Consider the following 15,132-nt stretch of genomic DNA (forward strand, 5'->3'; position numbering starts at 1 on the left):
TTTCTGCTGCTTATTCTATAGGACAGCCTCACCTCGTGGTCAGCGCGTTCAAAGTCCTGGGCTCCCCTCCGGTTGGAGGCAGGCGGTTGGTGACCTTGAGTGACTTTCACAGTCTTTCTGGCTGCCTGTTTTCTTGCTGGAAGTCTAGATAACACACCCATACATCTGACCGTATCTTTTTTTTTTTAGATTAGGAATGATGGATTGCCAGTGAATCAGAGGTGAGGGAGTTCTTATTATACTTAAGCGCAGAATCTCCAGGTTAGAAAGGACCTAGAAAGGACGGCTGGCTTAATGGTCCTGAAATTTTGCCTTACAGGGGAACTCGTGAAGGAGTCCAAGACTACAGCTTTCTGAGGCCCAGCCTCCTGAAATGGAAAATGCCAACAATGGAAAACACCAGGATTCTGTATTTAACAAAATCACCGCAGGTCACCTGGTGCTGGTTTAGAAACCATGGCTTACGTGGAACCCCTCCAAGAGCACGGAGCAGGAGGCACGTTCATCAGCTGCTGAGGGGACAGATGTGCACTGTAAATAAATGGGCCATGGATGAGAAAAGCAACCCCCTTCAGAGCAGTTGAGCTGGGAGGAGGTGCTGGGAAATCCTGGAGTCTGTTTTTGCCAGTAAGTCCTTGAGTTTAAGTATGGAAGCTGGAAAAAGCCCCAACTGGAGCAGGCTCAGCGTGAGCCAGCCGTGTGACCTTGGGCAAGCCGTGCCCTATCTCCTGGCCTCAGTTTCCCATCTGTAAAATAGGAGTGCAGGCTGGTTGATCTCTAAGGTGCTTCTACGACACCTGGGCACTTACCTACCATCCTTTTTGATGCGGACGTGCTGCAATTCTAAGTGTTCTCCTTTATCTTAATGTTTTAATAGAATGCTTTACAGACCCAGTGCTTGTCGCATGGAACCTGCTCTCAGTCACATTCTCCCCCATCCCGCCCCCGAGCTGTGTGACTGCCCACAGTACTCAGAGAATTCCGAGATGATTCTTGGGCTGGAAAAGCAACTTCCAAGAAGGTGAGATCTAGGTAAGAGAGAAGTCTGGATGGCAGAGGCTTGTGGAAGGAGAGGTGGTTTGGTTGGGAGGGAGGGACGTCTCCTACCGGACATCTCTGTTCCAGGTGAGGGTAATTCTACCTGCTGCCTGCTACTGCGGAAGGTGACCAGAGAAGACTCCATCACTGGCAAAGACAGAAGGTTTTCCAGTGACCGTGCTCACCTGGCCCTGAGTCGTGGCCACTGTTGGCAGGGGAGGCAGGTAACGGCCATCATAGTTGGCACCGGCGTGGGCTGCTCAGGCCCCAGGGTGACCCGTGACAGGAGGCCCAGCAAGGCAAGGCAGCAGGAGAAGCAGCAGCATCTCATGGGCCGGAAGTGATCAAGTGTTCACCACGACTGAAAAGGAACCAAAAGAGAACAGTTTCGGTAAAAGAGCCAATGCCTAGGAACCAAGGAAAAGGTTTTATTGGGCTGTTGTTAGGGTCAATTAAATTCAGTGGAGGGACGGTTACTGAGAACCTCCTACGGGTCAGAAACTGAGCCCAGCTTTAGGAATTCAAAGATAAACACGGCACGGTCCATTCTTTAGGTGTTTATAATCTGGTAAAGAAGTTCTCCAGAGGATGTCTGTGTCTTTCCAGCTGGGACAGCACAGCGTGGGGCCGGGGGAGCTTACAGGGTCTCGGGCAGTAGGAGAGGAAGGTAGAGAAGGTGACGTGAGTAGGACTTTGCTAGGAGAAGAAGGGAGTGGACAGGCCTTCCTGGCAGAAGAGACACAATTAGCAAAGACAAGGAGGTGTGTAGAAACGTGGTGCCTTTGGGAACCGAGAGCAGGTTGGAGGCATGAAGGGTAATAGGTACACAGCAGGGAGAGGGGTTTAGAGGGGTACAGTTTCAGATTTCAGACCTAGCTAGGGAGCTGGGCTATGTGTGTGTGTAAGGGCTTTAGCACATGGAGTCTCTTGTTAAATACTCACATTTGTGTTTGAGAAATACCATCCTAGAGAAAACATGGAGGACGAGTGGGCAGAGGGCAGGAATGGAGCTGGGACCATATTAGGAAGTTAGGGGGGAGAAGGGTGGTGGTCGAAAGGCCAGGCCACCCTGTGTCTGGATGTGGCCAGTTGTGAAAGGGAGGTGTGAAAAATCATTCTTGGTTTTCTGGCTGGATCAAGGGACTCCAGAGCTGCCGCCCCTGCCCCGCCACCCCCGACCCCTCACCCTTCACCCCCTCCCGCCCCCTCCTCTAAGTCTGTATTAGTTGGGCTGGTGGCACCCTGCTCTCTGCTTCTCCAACAGTCATGCCAGATGACTTGGAAACAGGTGGCTGAGTGGCACACTTGAAGGAACAGAGAGTTCTGAGAGGCGCCCATCAGAGGAAAGTACTTAAAAATAAACTGGCAAAACTCTTTTCAGAACTGTGTATTATTTAGGACTATTCATCTGGGAAACAAGTACATATATATAAAGGTGAACCGTTACCCACATACTGAAATGTACAACGAAACTCTGTGATAGATCCCAGAGCACACCTCGCTGTGACCATCATGCCGTGCTAGAAATGTGGGCAACGCTGCCAGCACCCCGGAAGGAAGCCCCCTTCCCGTTCAGACCCCCCTTCCCTCCACTCCCCCCACCCTCCCCCCGCCCCCAGGAGAACCACATCCTCACGAAAGCACTTGAAAAGAAACCGCTCATTTGGAAATTGCGTCAATTAAAAAAAAAACAAAAGCCCATCTTCCTTATTTTCCTTTTTCCAATTTTAGCTTAGTTTCTCCTCATCTTAGTCTGACTGACTTTGGCGGGGGTGGGGGTGGGGGGTGTCCTGAAATGGTCATTTGGTTCAGTCCCTACGGTAGTCACAGAACCGCGGTCCGGGCTGTCCTCCTGTCTGCATCTATATGACTGAGCTGCTGTCTTCGTCCCTTCATCATCTCTGTGACTTTCTGTGGCTTCTGCAGCTGTGTCTACGGAAAGGCCATGCATCCTGCCAGCGGCATTTGCTCGTGTCCACAGTGGTGAGTACAGCCCGGACCATTTACAGGGACGGAGCGAGGAGAAGAAAGGGTGAATGTGGTGCCTGGATTCCTCACATTTACTTATTTTAGGATCTCGGTGTCTTTACGGGCATGAGGAGCTACGTACCCATCACACTTTCTAGAGAGGCTCCTTCTTCAACCGGCCCGTTGGCTTGTAGGCTTCTGCCCCTTCTGGAAGCTACGTGTCCATTCATCACAGCGGGAAGTTGTGTGTGGAAAGAGGGTCTATCTAGAAGAAAGGGTGGAGGCCCAGATGTCTGATCCCCTGGGGTGAGCCACCTCAGAAGAGGCCAAGGGGGCCAGGCATGGGGGGCATTTGGAAAGACCCACCAATTGCCGAGGAGCCCTCAGCCTCCTTCCCTGCTTTGTCATCCAGAAGGCCGGGTGGGCCAGCCTCTCCAAGTTCACCTCAAGGTTTACGAGGGTCAACGTGTTTGTGCTGGCCTTGACATTTTCACAGATGGCTTGTGGTTGTTTTTATTAGTTTTATTCCAGCTCCTGTGCCAAGGCCCTTTGAGCAACCAGGCCTTCCAGGCCGGCTTGGGCGTGGAGTCCCTCCTTAATTGACTCAAGTCAGGAAAAGGTGCCATGTGCTTTGAACTCTTGCCTGTTCCAATGCCGGACAAAATCCCAGGCAGGCACCATAGGAAAACCGGTAATGAGGCTCACACCTCCAAGCTGACATCACCCCCAGACTCGGACTGTGTCTGGTCAGGTGTTAAGTGCCAAGGTGAAGTGCAAGCCCAAGGCGGGGCAGGTCTGACGAGTAAACAGGGCCCGAGAATGTGCTTCCTCCTGGGTCCTAAGTGACGCTAGCCTTGGGAGGAGATCTCACAGCAATCCTGTCAAAACCCTGCAGCTAATAGCATCACGATGACCTAAATAAATTCACAGATATCAGTGACTGCCTGTGTTTTCACTTCACACCGACTCTCCCCAGATGTGCCTCGGCTGGGGAAGTACTTGGGAAAAGGCCTCAGGGAGAATTTTCCTGCGAAGCTATTAGTTTTATCCCACTTCCTAGAGAGAAAATAAGAAAAAAACAAAAAAACAAAAACCGAAGGATTAGGAAGAAGGGCCCTGGTCACCATGATATAGCGGATGTGCACTGCTGTTGAAACGCTTTCTCGTTTCATATTTATTATTTAAAAGAGATACCAAGGGCAGTGTCAATGGAGCAAAATATTTATTGACTTTCGTGAACCGTCCCCCAATAGTGACTTTTTAAAAAACTTATGTCAACTCTAGTGTGAAATTGACTTCTATCTCCTCCAGTATAGTGTGTAATCAGAGTGTCTTTCTTTGATAAATTTTGATACTTGAAAATGGACCCAAGATCAAGAATACCTCAAAAAGTGATATCTCAAAGAGGGGCTCCCGTAGGCTGCCATTTGTTTATCTGGAGAGATGAGTCACCACTGGGAATCAGAAAGCAGTGGCCTGTTTACTAGAGCTTGGAAAGACGGTCTCAACATGTACCACTAGTGCAGGGTGTGGTAGATGGGGAGTGGTGGGAGAGGGAGGGAGAGGCCATAAATTAAAACAGATTTAAGAGCTCTATCAACCAAAGGCAATGGAAGACCTTGCTTGGATCCTGCCTTGGACAAACCAACTGACTCTAAAACAAACACACAGGGAAACAGAACCTGTGACAATTGGGGGAAATAAGACACTGACTGGATATTTGATGACATTAAGAAATTATTTTTTCTTAAATGGCATTGCAGTTATGCTTTTTTTTTTTTTTTTTTTTTTTTTTTAAGTTCTCAGGACACCTGGGTGGCTTAATCAGTTAAGTGGCTGCCTTCAGCTCAGGTCATGATCCTGGGGTCCTGGGATCGAGCCCTGCATCGGGCTCTCTGCTCAGTGGGGAGCCTGTTTCTCCCTCTCCCTCTGCCTGCTGGTCTCTGCAAGTCCTGCCTGCTTGTGCACTCTCCCTGAAAAATAAATAAAATCTTAAAAAAAAAAAAAGTTCTCATCTTCTTATATTTTAGAAATAGGTACTGAAGTATTTACAGATGAAATGATATAATGTCTGAAATTTGTTTCAAAATAACCCAAAGGGTCAGGATGGGGGTTAAGTGTATGGCAAGGGAGGGGAGGCAAGAGATGAAATAAAATTGGCCTTGAACTGGTAAGTGTTGACGATGAGAGATGCTTACGAGAGTTCTGATTTATTGTATTATTGTCTCTACTTTTCCATGATGAACATTTCTGTGATGAAAAGTTAAAAATGAAAGATCTCCTTGACTCTTGTCTCTGTTTTTTCTTTGTAAGGGAAGGAAAAGGTAGTAAGGATCCCCTCTCCAATGGGGCATACAATCGTTACCCTGGTTCAATTTATAATCAAAGAAATCTCAATGGGCTCTTTCTAATCTTATGAATCTTTGATTATATGATTCTGTAAAATTGTGATGAAGTGACACTGGGCTTGGGGAGAGGCAGGAAAGCAAGGGACTCCATCCACTGGGAAGTGGTTGGTTTTTTTTTTTTTACTTACACAAAGTCAGGGATCAGTCTGATTGGTTATAAGGGGGTCGGGTAATGCGGGACAAGATAATGCTAGGCTTCAGGCACTCTTATAAATGCGGCTGGGGAGAGTAGTTATGGTTTGTGTGATACAGCTCATTTCAATTTAAATTAAAATTTTTTTTAAAGATTTTATCTATTTTTTTGAGAGAAAGAGAAAGAGCTCGAGTGGGGGGAGGGGCAGAGACAGAGGGAGAAACTGACTCTCCTGTTGAGCTTGGAGCCCCACTCTGGGCTGGACCCCAGAACCCAGATCATGACCCAAGCCGAACTGACGGAGCCATCCACACACAACCACCCCTCTCCCCCCTTTTTTTAAGATTCGATAAAGCTCATTTTAAAGAAACTCTGTCCTAGACTCAGAAATAACTTATACCTTAGCATGGATTTCCAGCACTATCACCACTGTATTCGTTATCTGTGCCGTGTAACAAATACGCCCACGTTCAGTGGCTGAAAACCACTAACATTTATTATCTTACGGCTCTCTGGAAGGTGGTTCTGGCTCTCAGTCTCCCTGGAGGCTGTAGGCAGGCATTGGTGTGGCTGTCAAATTCACACCTGTGGGTCTCTCCACAAGGCTGCCTCCTGACCCGGCAGCCAGCTTCTCCTAGAGCAAGTGAACCATGAGAGCATGAGAGAGAGCCTCACATGGAAGCCACAGTCTTTTGGTAACATAATCGTGGAAGTGGTAGCTCATCGCTTCTGCTGCATTCTGTTCTTGATGAGTCGCTAAACCCAGTGACGGTGACCGGCTCCTCCTCGTTTGCCCGGGAGCTTTCCTACATTAGCACTGAAAGGCCCACATCTTGGGCATCCCCTTGGTGCTGGGCAAACCAGGAGAACTTGTCACCCTGAATCCAGATAACACTCAAACGGAGAGACTTCCATAAGGGCATGAAGACCAAGGGGTGGGGATTACAGAGGGTCACCTTGGAGGCTGGCTACCATAGCAAACTTTCTAAGATTTACTTCTCTTCAGACTGAAGAGTCAAGCTCATGAGCCATTGGTGATTTATAAAATAAATGTTGCAGTTTGTAAATGATGTAATGAATCATGTCAAAGTGAATTGAATAAATATATAAACCCACTCTAGAAACAAAACTTCATTTGAATGGGTTAATGAGATTTATTATATCCATATATATATATATATATATATATATATTTTTTTTTTTTTTTTTCCTACCTAGTCATCATTTCAAGGCAAAAATTGAAGTGGATATACCATTTCCATCTTTTGCTTTGATTTCTAGAATTTCTGGCTAGATTTATGACATAATTTTTAAAGAAAAGTTAACTTTTGAACTATAGAAGTATCATGCTTTATTCTAGGCCTTATTCTAGACTATTTGGAATCTACAGAAGAGTGATATGAAACAGAAAAAACATCTAAAGGTTTTTGCTTATTTCTGTATATGTTGATGCTTTGTGTTTAACCTTGTAGTACACTTTCTATCTTTTCACAAACTTCTTCATTCATGTGCTTTTTAGGGGCCCATAGTTTTCCAATTAAGGGGCTATGCCATGATATTCTTTACATTTCCCTATGGCTGGATATTTTAATTAGTTTGAATTTTGGAGCATTCTCTAAAAATTTTAACCCACGTTTGACCATTTTGACTCTGACTCAGAAGAAAAGTCAAATCATTCATTCATTCATTCAAGAGACCATTATTTACAAAGTACCTACTGTGCATCATGGAGAGGACTGGTGACCTTATAGGATGAGGAGTCAGGGAGAGGGGACTGATCTGGCAGCAGACAGCCCCCATTCCCCTCTGCTAAGGCATCCTCTCTATAGGAGAGGCAGGCTTTGCCTTTGTCGAGGGCCTTGTCATCATTCGGTGCTGCCCATCTGTGGGTGGGGAGGTCTGCCCTATTCTGGAATTCAGTATTAGAAAGCTCATTATTCCTGTACCCCTAAGCCGCATCTTCCCTCCCAGTCTTTATGACTCATGTGTTAGTTCAGGCTGCTGTAACAAAAATATCATAAACTCGGTGGCTTAAACAACATCTATGTCTTATAGGTCTGGAGGCCAAGGGCAGGGTCCAGCACAGTTGCGCTCTGGTGAGGGGCCCCGTCCTGGTTTGCAGAGGGCCGTCCTCTCGCTGTATTCTCACATGGTGGAGAGCAGGGAGCGGTCTTGTACCTCTTCTTCTAAAGGCACCAAACCCTCGTGAAGGCTCCACTCCCATGACTTAATCCCCTTCCAAAGGCCTCATCTCCAAATACCACCCCACTGGAAATTAGAGTTCCAACATATGAATTTTGGGGACACACATTTGGTCCACAGCATTGTAATAAAGATGGTACTTTTGTCTTCTTCCGCTGGACTCCTGTGACTTTTTCCTCAGCCGGTTCTGAACTTGGGTGAGGAAGGGACTTCCTCAAGTACAAATAGCTAAGGTCAAGTGTTTGGGGGTGGGGTGGGGCTGCCCCGGCTGTAGAGCCCAGGGAGAAGCAGATTGTTTCCTTGGTTCAGCCCTTAACCAGTTTTCACAGAACAAATAATTTCCTTTCTTTGAGGCCCTGCACCCAAGCCCACCCTGGCCCTCTTCTGGGGGTGGGGGATGCCACTCCCTTCCCTGCAGGAGGTGTAACCCTCTCCTGTTTTGAGGCAGCTGCTGACAGACCCTTTTTTCCAGGCTCCTCCATCTGATAACTCGAGGGGGAGGAGAACTTTGGGAATGGAGAGCAGGGAGAGGCAGTGCCTGGCCTCCCGCTTCTCAAACACAAACTGACCCTTTTCAACCAAGGGGACACACGGGGATGCAAGTTTCAGTAGGAAGAAACCTCTCTCAGGAAGCCCCTTGGCTCCTCAGGCGAGTAGAACTCTTCAAGAGCCAACCCCAACAGCTGACCAGGCCATGTCTGAATACATAATACATACATACATACATACATGCTAACTAAATGCAATAAAGATATATAGAATATATATGATAATACACAATAATACTATGTTTACACACATCTTAGGATTTAACGCTACAGATGGATACGTATACGTATATGCAGAACAAAACACATGTATACACACACATTTGCTACATAGAACAGAACAACCCCCCCCACCCCCCAAGGCTTTAAGTTCAAAGTCAATAAACACAAGGAAGGCACTGTTTGCGTACTTCTGCTGTCCTCAGGGTTAGCTCTTTGAATCACGCCTCTCCTCCAACTTGGGATTTAAATTTGTTGGGAAGACGGTATATGGAGGATGAGAAGTCAAGAACCTGGGCCTGCTTCCGACCCTCTCGCTGGCTGTGTGACCTGGAGAGACGCGCCCTCCTGCTTAGCTGCCTGAGTGTCACTGCAGTTGGTGGGGTAGAGGCTGGGCTGTATGGGCTTTCTAGCTCCTTCCGTAGGTGTATACTCTGAATGAACAGCCAATGACTTGTCAGCGGCCAGAGGAAGATGTGATGGGAGAGAGAAGGTGGTGAGCTTTAAAGAGACAGGAAAGAGGGCTGCCCTCACCCACCGGAGAGTGGTATGCTACGCTACTGGGAAAGGATGGAGATCCAGACATTTCGGCTGAATGCAGGCCTATCTTATCAATGGTTTCAAGAATGACGTAGATGACTATAGTCCATTTTTGCACCCTTTAAAAGTGTTTATATGTGTCACAGGGCTGGGCCCTTCATTGAGTGACACAAGGAACACAGTGGTGGACCAGCCACAGACACTTCCACGTTGCTTGCCAACAGGCTCGTCTAAACCGCTGCAAGGGGCACCAGCCAGATGCTACGGAACTTGATAAACTGGAAAATGCTATCCACCTTTCTGTTTAAGTCATGAACTATTTATCAGACACATTCCTTCAGGAAAGCTCCCATAGGATTCACGTTTGGTTCTCTCACTGGCCTCTCCCACCGAAGGCATGATACATATTTATTGAATGTATTGGCACAAGTTATTTACAAAACCTTTGCTTGGATTGTAGTTAGGTAGGTAGGGACATATTAGGGAACCTTTTGTGCTTGCTGAAACTCTGGGCTAGAAAGGCGTGATTCGAGATGTTTCCTCTGGGTTTCTCAAGTATTTACCTGGGTCCCCTGTATTTTTTGTTTTCTAGTTCCTCCTCACTCAAGCACTTCCCCTCCCTTCCCCCTCCAAGCCCACCTGCTTTGGAAGCCCTAGAGATCGGCCCATCGGCCTTTGTCCTGAAACACACAGAAGGATTTCTGCGCTAGATACTGACTTTTTGGTATTTCCTGCTGGAGCTCTGTCTGGGTGGAGTTCCTGCTGAAGTGCCAGAGTTTTCCTGTTTGTGCAGTTGATTTTCCAAAACCTTAAATAAACTCTGTTGTGATGTGTTCAGAATCGTAACAACTCAACAGCTGTTTATTGAGCACCTACTACGAGCCCGGCCCTGTTCCAGGGGCTGAGTGGATGGTGGTGACCTCAGAAGACACCCCGTTCAGAGAGCTCTCAGTCAGGTCCAGGACGCTGATTAGTAAACAGGCACTTGCCCTCCACATGGTGAGGGCCGTGAAGGATAAAGTCCAGGGTGCTGGGATGAGAGGTGGGGGGTGGGGGCAAATAGCAGGGGCAGCGAACCCAGGCTCAGGCCTGGCAGGGCTTGGGGTCAGGGGTGTGGATGTGCCAACAGAGAACCAAATCCCGCTAAACCGCCCCCAAAACATGAGAAACTAAGGTTTGTAGAATCTGTTCTCATTTATCTGCAAGTCGATGACTCCCCTTCCTTTGCAAGGAACCTTTTCCAAGCCTTTTTTTTTCTCAATAGATTGAGTCTCCCAATTCCTTCTGCATCTGCTGTGAGCTACCCCAGAGGCACAAGTCTCCTGAAGTCGGAGGCACCTACGGATGGATGGAGACAGTCTGCGGGAGGGAAGGCCTGGGACTGGGTGAAACGTTGCATTTCCTGCTCAGAAGGAGCAGGGAGAGGTGGGGTCAGGCGGGGAAAGTGAAGGGCTCCCAAGCTTCCAACAATTCGGGTCTTTAGAGGGAATTTCATGATTTCATGTGAAGTGAATTTTAGGCATGTCCAGCAGGCCCATCTCTAGTCAAACACCAGGGAGGCACACAAAAGTATATTCCAGAGCGGCTGGATGTAAGTGACTTGCGTATTTTCTCCTTTTTAGAGTTCTCTGGGTCATTGTTCCCCTCCATTTGTGCAAATAATAAAGACCAACTTCTTGCCAAAAGAAAAAAAAAAAATAGGGTGTGGGATGGGAAACAAAACAAAGGATTCTGTGTGTCTGGCCAGAGTTCCCTGTGATTAGGCTTGGATCTACTTTTGATCTCTTGGTCAGGCAATAAAATGCCTATTTATTTAGTTTCAAAATAACTTTTTAAAGGTGTGATTTACACGCAATAAAACGCACCCGTTTTAAGTATACTGTTCTGCGAGTTCCGACAAATGTGTGTGTGGGCGCCACTTTCTCCACAACCAAGACGGGAATGTGTGTGACCCCCCCCCAAAGTCCCCTTAGGGCTTCCTCTGGTTCCCTCAGCCCCAGGCGACCACCGACCCCCTTTCTGTCACCAGAGATCAATTTGGCCTGTTTCAGAACTTCCACTAAATGGAATCCCACCGTAGTGTTCTGTTGTGTCTAGCCCTCTCCCCTGGGATCATGTTCTTGAGACAGATTCCTGTTGTTCATGTATTCTCGGTCCATTCCTTTATTTAAAATGCTGATTTTTTAAAAAGATTTTATTTATTTATTTGAGTGATCACAAGTAGGCAGAGAGAGAGAGAGAGAGAGGAGGAAGCAGGCTCCCTGCTGAGCAGAGAGCCCGATGTGGGGCCTGAACCCAGAACCCCAAGACCAAGACCTGAGCTGAAGGTAGAGGCTCAACTCACTGAGCCACCCAGGCACCCTAAAATGCTGATTTTTTAAGGAGCCAGCAGACGTTAGGTTTTCACACTCAGGAAGAGGAGGGGATCAAGGAGGTCCCTCCGTTCTACAAATTCTATCAACTCGCCCAGGAAGCGCAGACCCTAGGACTGGGTCAGGTTGGTCGAATCCCATTTAAGCAGCAGCCAGACCCACGAATTTTGGAGGGGCGAGAGCCCAGGAGGACCGGGAGCGATGAGGCACTGTGAATGACAGGACACACGACAGAGGACGACTGGGCTATTTGTCTGGTTCTAAGTTCAGCAAAATGGGACGATCTGGGAAACAGAAAATATACTGCCGTATTTACATGCGCACCTGCTTCAGGAGACCCGGCAGGAAGTGGCCGGTGGCAGAGCGGGGTCCTGCAGGGCTGGGGTGGGCAGAGGTTACCAGGTCAGGGGAAGACCACGTCAGTTGTGTGGCCGATAAATGAGAACTACAAGGAGAGCTGGTATTTCCTGAGCACTCACTGGGCACCTGGCACTCTTCCTATACTCACTGCGTCCTGTGAGTCTCTGCCTGTGCCTGAGTCTCTGCCCGTGTCCATCACGTCCCTTATCGTATTCCTTTTTCTTTTTAAAGAATTTATTCGACGGTGGGGGGGGGACCAAGCAGGGGGAGCAGCAGAGGGAGGGGGGAGAGCAGACTCCCCGCTGAGCAGGGAGCCTTATGTGGGACTCGATCCCAGGACTTCAGATCATGACCTGAGCCGAAGGCAGACGCCTAACCGACCGAGCCACCGGGTGCCCCCCTTACCATGTTCCTGTGCACTTATCACTGCGAGCCGTGTGCCCCCAGCAGCCAGCATGGAGGTGACTCTGTGTTGGGGGACAGTCCTTGAGCTGTTGGAATTAATTTGCATCCCAGCCCAGACAGCGGAAGTACCTGGGACTTATGGGTAACCAGCACCTTGTCCCTTATGGGACAAGCACCCCAGATCCCCATGTCACCTGCCTTATCTCCAGTTCTCTGGTTTATGGCATTTTGCTTGACTCACCATTGCTTGGCTGCTTTCACTTCCCTGTCCCTTTTCCTCAACTTCTTTTATTTTACTTATTTTTATTTTAGAGAGGGAGAGAGGGCAGCAGGGGCAGAGAGAGAGAGAGAGAGAGAGAGAGAGAGAGAGAGAATCACAGGCAGACTTCACTCCCAGCACGGAGGAGCCGGTGGCCGGGCTCGATCTCACAACCCTGAGATCATGACCTGAGGTGATAGAATGAAGGGTCCAGTGCTTAAGGGACTGAGCCACCGAGGCGCCCTTACTCCTCAACTTCTGAAGCAGTAGTTCCTGGGCCCACTTGCTGGTAAATCACGTTTACATGAATCCTCCTCTCGGGGTCTGCTTCAGGGGACCCCGGACTTAGACAAAGTAGTGTGGCCACAGTCGTTTTACAAATAAGAAACCTGAGACACACACACACACTCTCTCTCTCTTTCTCTCTCTCTCATACACACACACACACACACACGCACCCCTAGCTAGACTGTACTCATCCTTTAGACAGAAACCCAAACTTCACTTTCTTCGGCAGCTTTCCCTGACTCCGCACCCACAGGAAGTCCCCTGCTTATGTTCTCACTCGTCTCCTTTGTGGCACTGATCTCCAGCTCTCAGTCACAATGACCTGTTAGATTATCTCACCCACGACCATCTCCCCGCCAGACTGAGGGCTCCGGGAGGTCAGGAGGCTCTCTCCTGTATCCCCAGCACCCCAGCAGAGTTTCCAGAACACAGTAATTGCTCAATAAATTTTTACCGAACAAATGATTTGAAGCTCCTTTAATTCTGTCGCAGGTGCTCACTAGCAGACCTCTCGGCCTCTGCATGGGCCAGAAATGCATAACGTATAACCCCCAGGCGTGACACGAGGCCTCCCGCCCACCTCCGTACTTCTGGGTATTTAGGGCAAGGTGACATTACTTTGCTCCGGGGGACCAAAATTTAGCATCAGCTGTGGAGCTGAATCCAGAGGTGAGCCTGGAAGGCTGGGTGAAATTTGAACGGATTATTCGCAGGAAATTTGAATACTATTTTAATGAAATCTGATGCCATCTAAGCACATATACACTGTGAACTACAGACACGTTCTTGGATCCCTGTCCTTCTCATCAAAAGCACATTTAGTCCCGAGTTCTCATTAGGAAGCTGAGAAGCATCCTGTTTCCTTCTATTCCAACAATGATGATTCCCCAGCTATATAAAATTTACAAACTGCTTTGGAAGCATCTGTAGAGAAAGGTACCATATGAATGTATGAGATTATTGAAATAAATGCTGATTTAGAGATTTCCCAGGTGGATAGTTAAAATATACCCAGGCTCACACATAACGCTCAGACCCCACACTCAGGGTACTTTCCGCTCTGATCAGCAGGGATAAATTTTCCTACTTGACAGTTGACTGTAAATCAAAAGTGTGTTCGAATAGTCACCAGCTTTCTGCTGCTGTGTGCTGCTGTTTTCGGCAATCCTTCACCTCCCGGGACACGGGACTTGAAGGATCTTGGCACTTTCTCTCCACTGCACATGGAGAGTGGTGCTTAGCAGCAAAGCAAATATGAGTGGAGAATATAAATAAGTCAGGATAGCCTTAGAAAAGTTGACCTCTGGATCCACCATTTTTTTCCCCAATAGGTAACAGAATAAGAAATCATGAGTTTCCCAGGTTTTTACCAATGCAAAAGAAAATACTTGTGTAACAGTATAAAAGCTGGAGAGTATTTGACTGTCAATAAATACTGAGTAAATAATTCTGAAGGTAAACACAAGCCCTTATTTCCATAAACCCTGATTACTGGGCTAAATTAACTGAACTTGCTCCTTCTGATTTTATCTCTCATAATCCTACCCATCCATGTTTGCTTGGAGGAGCTCAAATAAACCAGACTCTTCCACACCCCAGTACCTTTGCACATGCTATCTTTTGTGCCTGGACCAGAATGCTCCCTGTTAATCCAGATGGGCTGGGGTCACTTTCTGATATTTTAATACCCAGTTGCAGGATAACCTTTCATTTCCTTTATGAAGTTTTTCTTGACACATTTTCCCACTCTTAGAACTGCCACTTTATCCCATGCAAATGCACCTATCTATTTAACACAAACATGGCTATGCTCTCTTGGGAAGTCCTCTGCTCTCCCCCTGTACACTTTGAGGTCATAATCAATACTCCATTGCTACCCAGTTGCCTCCTTGTGATCTCTCAAGCCTCTTCCCAAAGCATTTTGAGTAATGTGTATTTTGCTGAAGTGTTCACAAGGGAGGTCAGTGGAAGGCTTACACGGAACACCACATGGGCAAACTTTGTAAAATCACCTCCATTCCCAAAGCCTCTTCTCTCATTAGCAGCAGGCTTCTCTCTGCTGTCTCCTTCATTCTCCACTCCCCTCTGACCTCCTCCCACCTGCCTGCCTCGTTGTCGCCTCAATCCCATCTAGCATTTCAGCCCTTTCAACCCTTCCCCAATCGTAAAGGAGAAAGCCTCAAAATCCCTGAAGTTTCAGGGCCTTTCATGGAACAAGCCATCTCTTTGAGATTCCTCTTAAAAGACCAGGGTAACAACACCAAATACATTTCTTCTCTTCCTGCTGAAGACTCGAGCTCCTTGAGGGTAGGAATCAACACACCTTGGTGTCTCCCATGCAAAATATTTAAAATATTTGTGAAACGTAAGGATAAGAGAATCTAGCCACAGA

General features: G+C 47.6%; 1 long non-coding RNA gene across 1 annotated transcript; it reads left to right on the plus strand.

Annotated features, from left to right (window-relative positions):
• The first annotated feature begins 240 nt into the window (after positions 1 to 240).
• Positions 241 to 6,247, plus strand: LOC125083244 (uncharacterized). Its single transcript, XR_007122220.1, has 3 exons — positions 241 to 1,021; positions 1,126 to 3,021; positions 6,067 to 6,247. It is a non-coding gene; the product is annotated as an uncharacterized LOC125083244 (long non-coding RNA).
• Positions 6,248 to 15,132: the final 8,885 nt, after the last annotated feature.

The sequence above is a fragment of the Lutra lutra genome, chromosome 13, assembly GCF_902655055.1.
Source record: "Lutra lutra chromosome 13, mLutLut1.2, whole genome shotgun sequence".
Taxonomy (NCBI): Eukaryota; Metazoa; Chordata; class Mammalia; order Carnivora; family Mustelidae; genus Lutra; species Lutra lutra.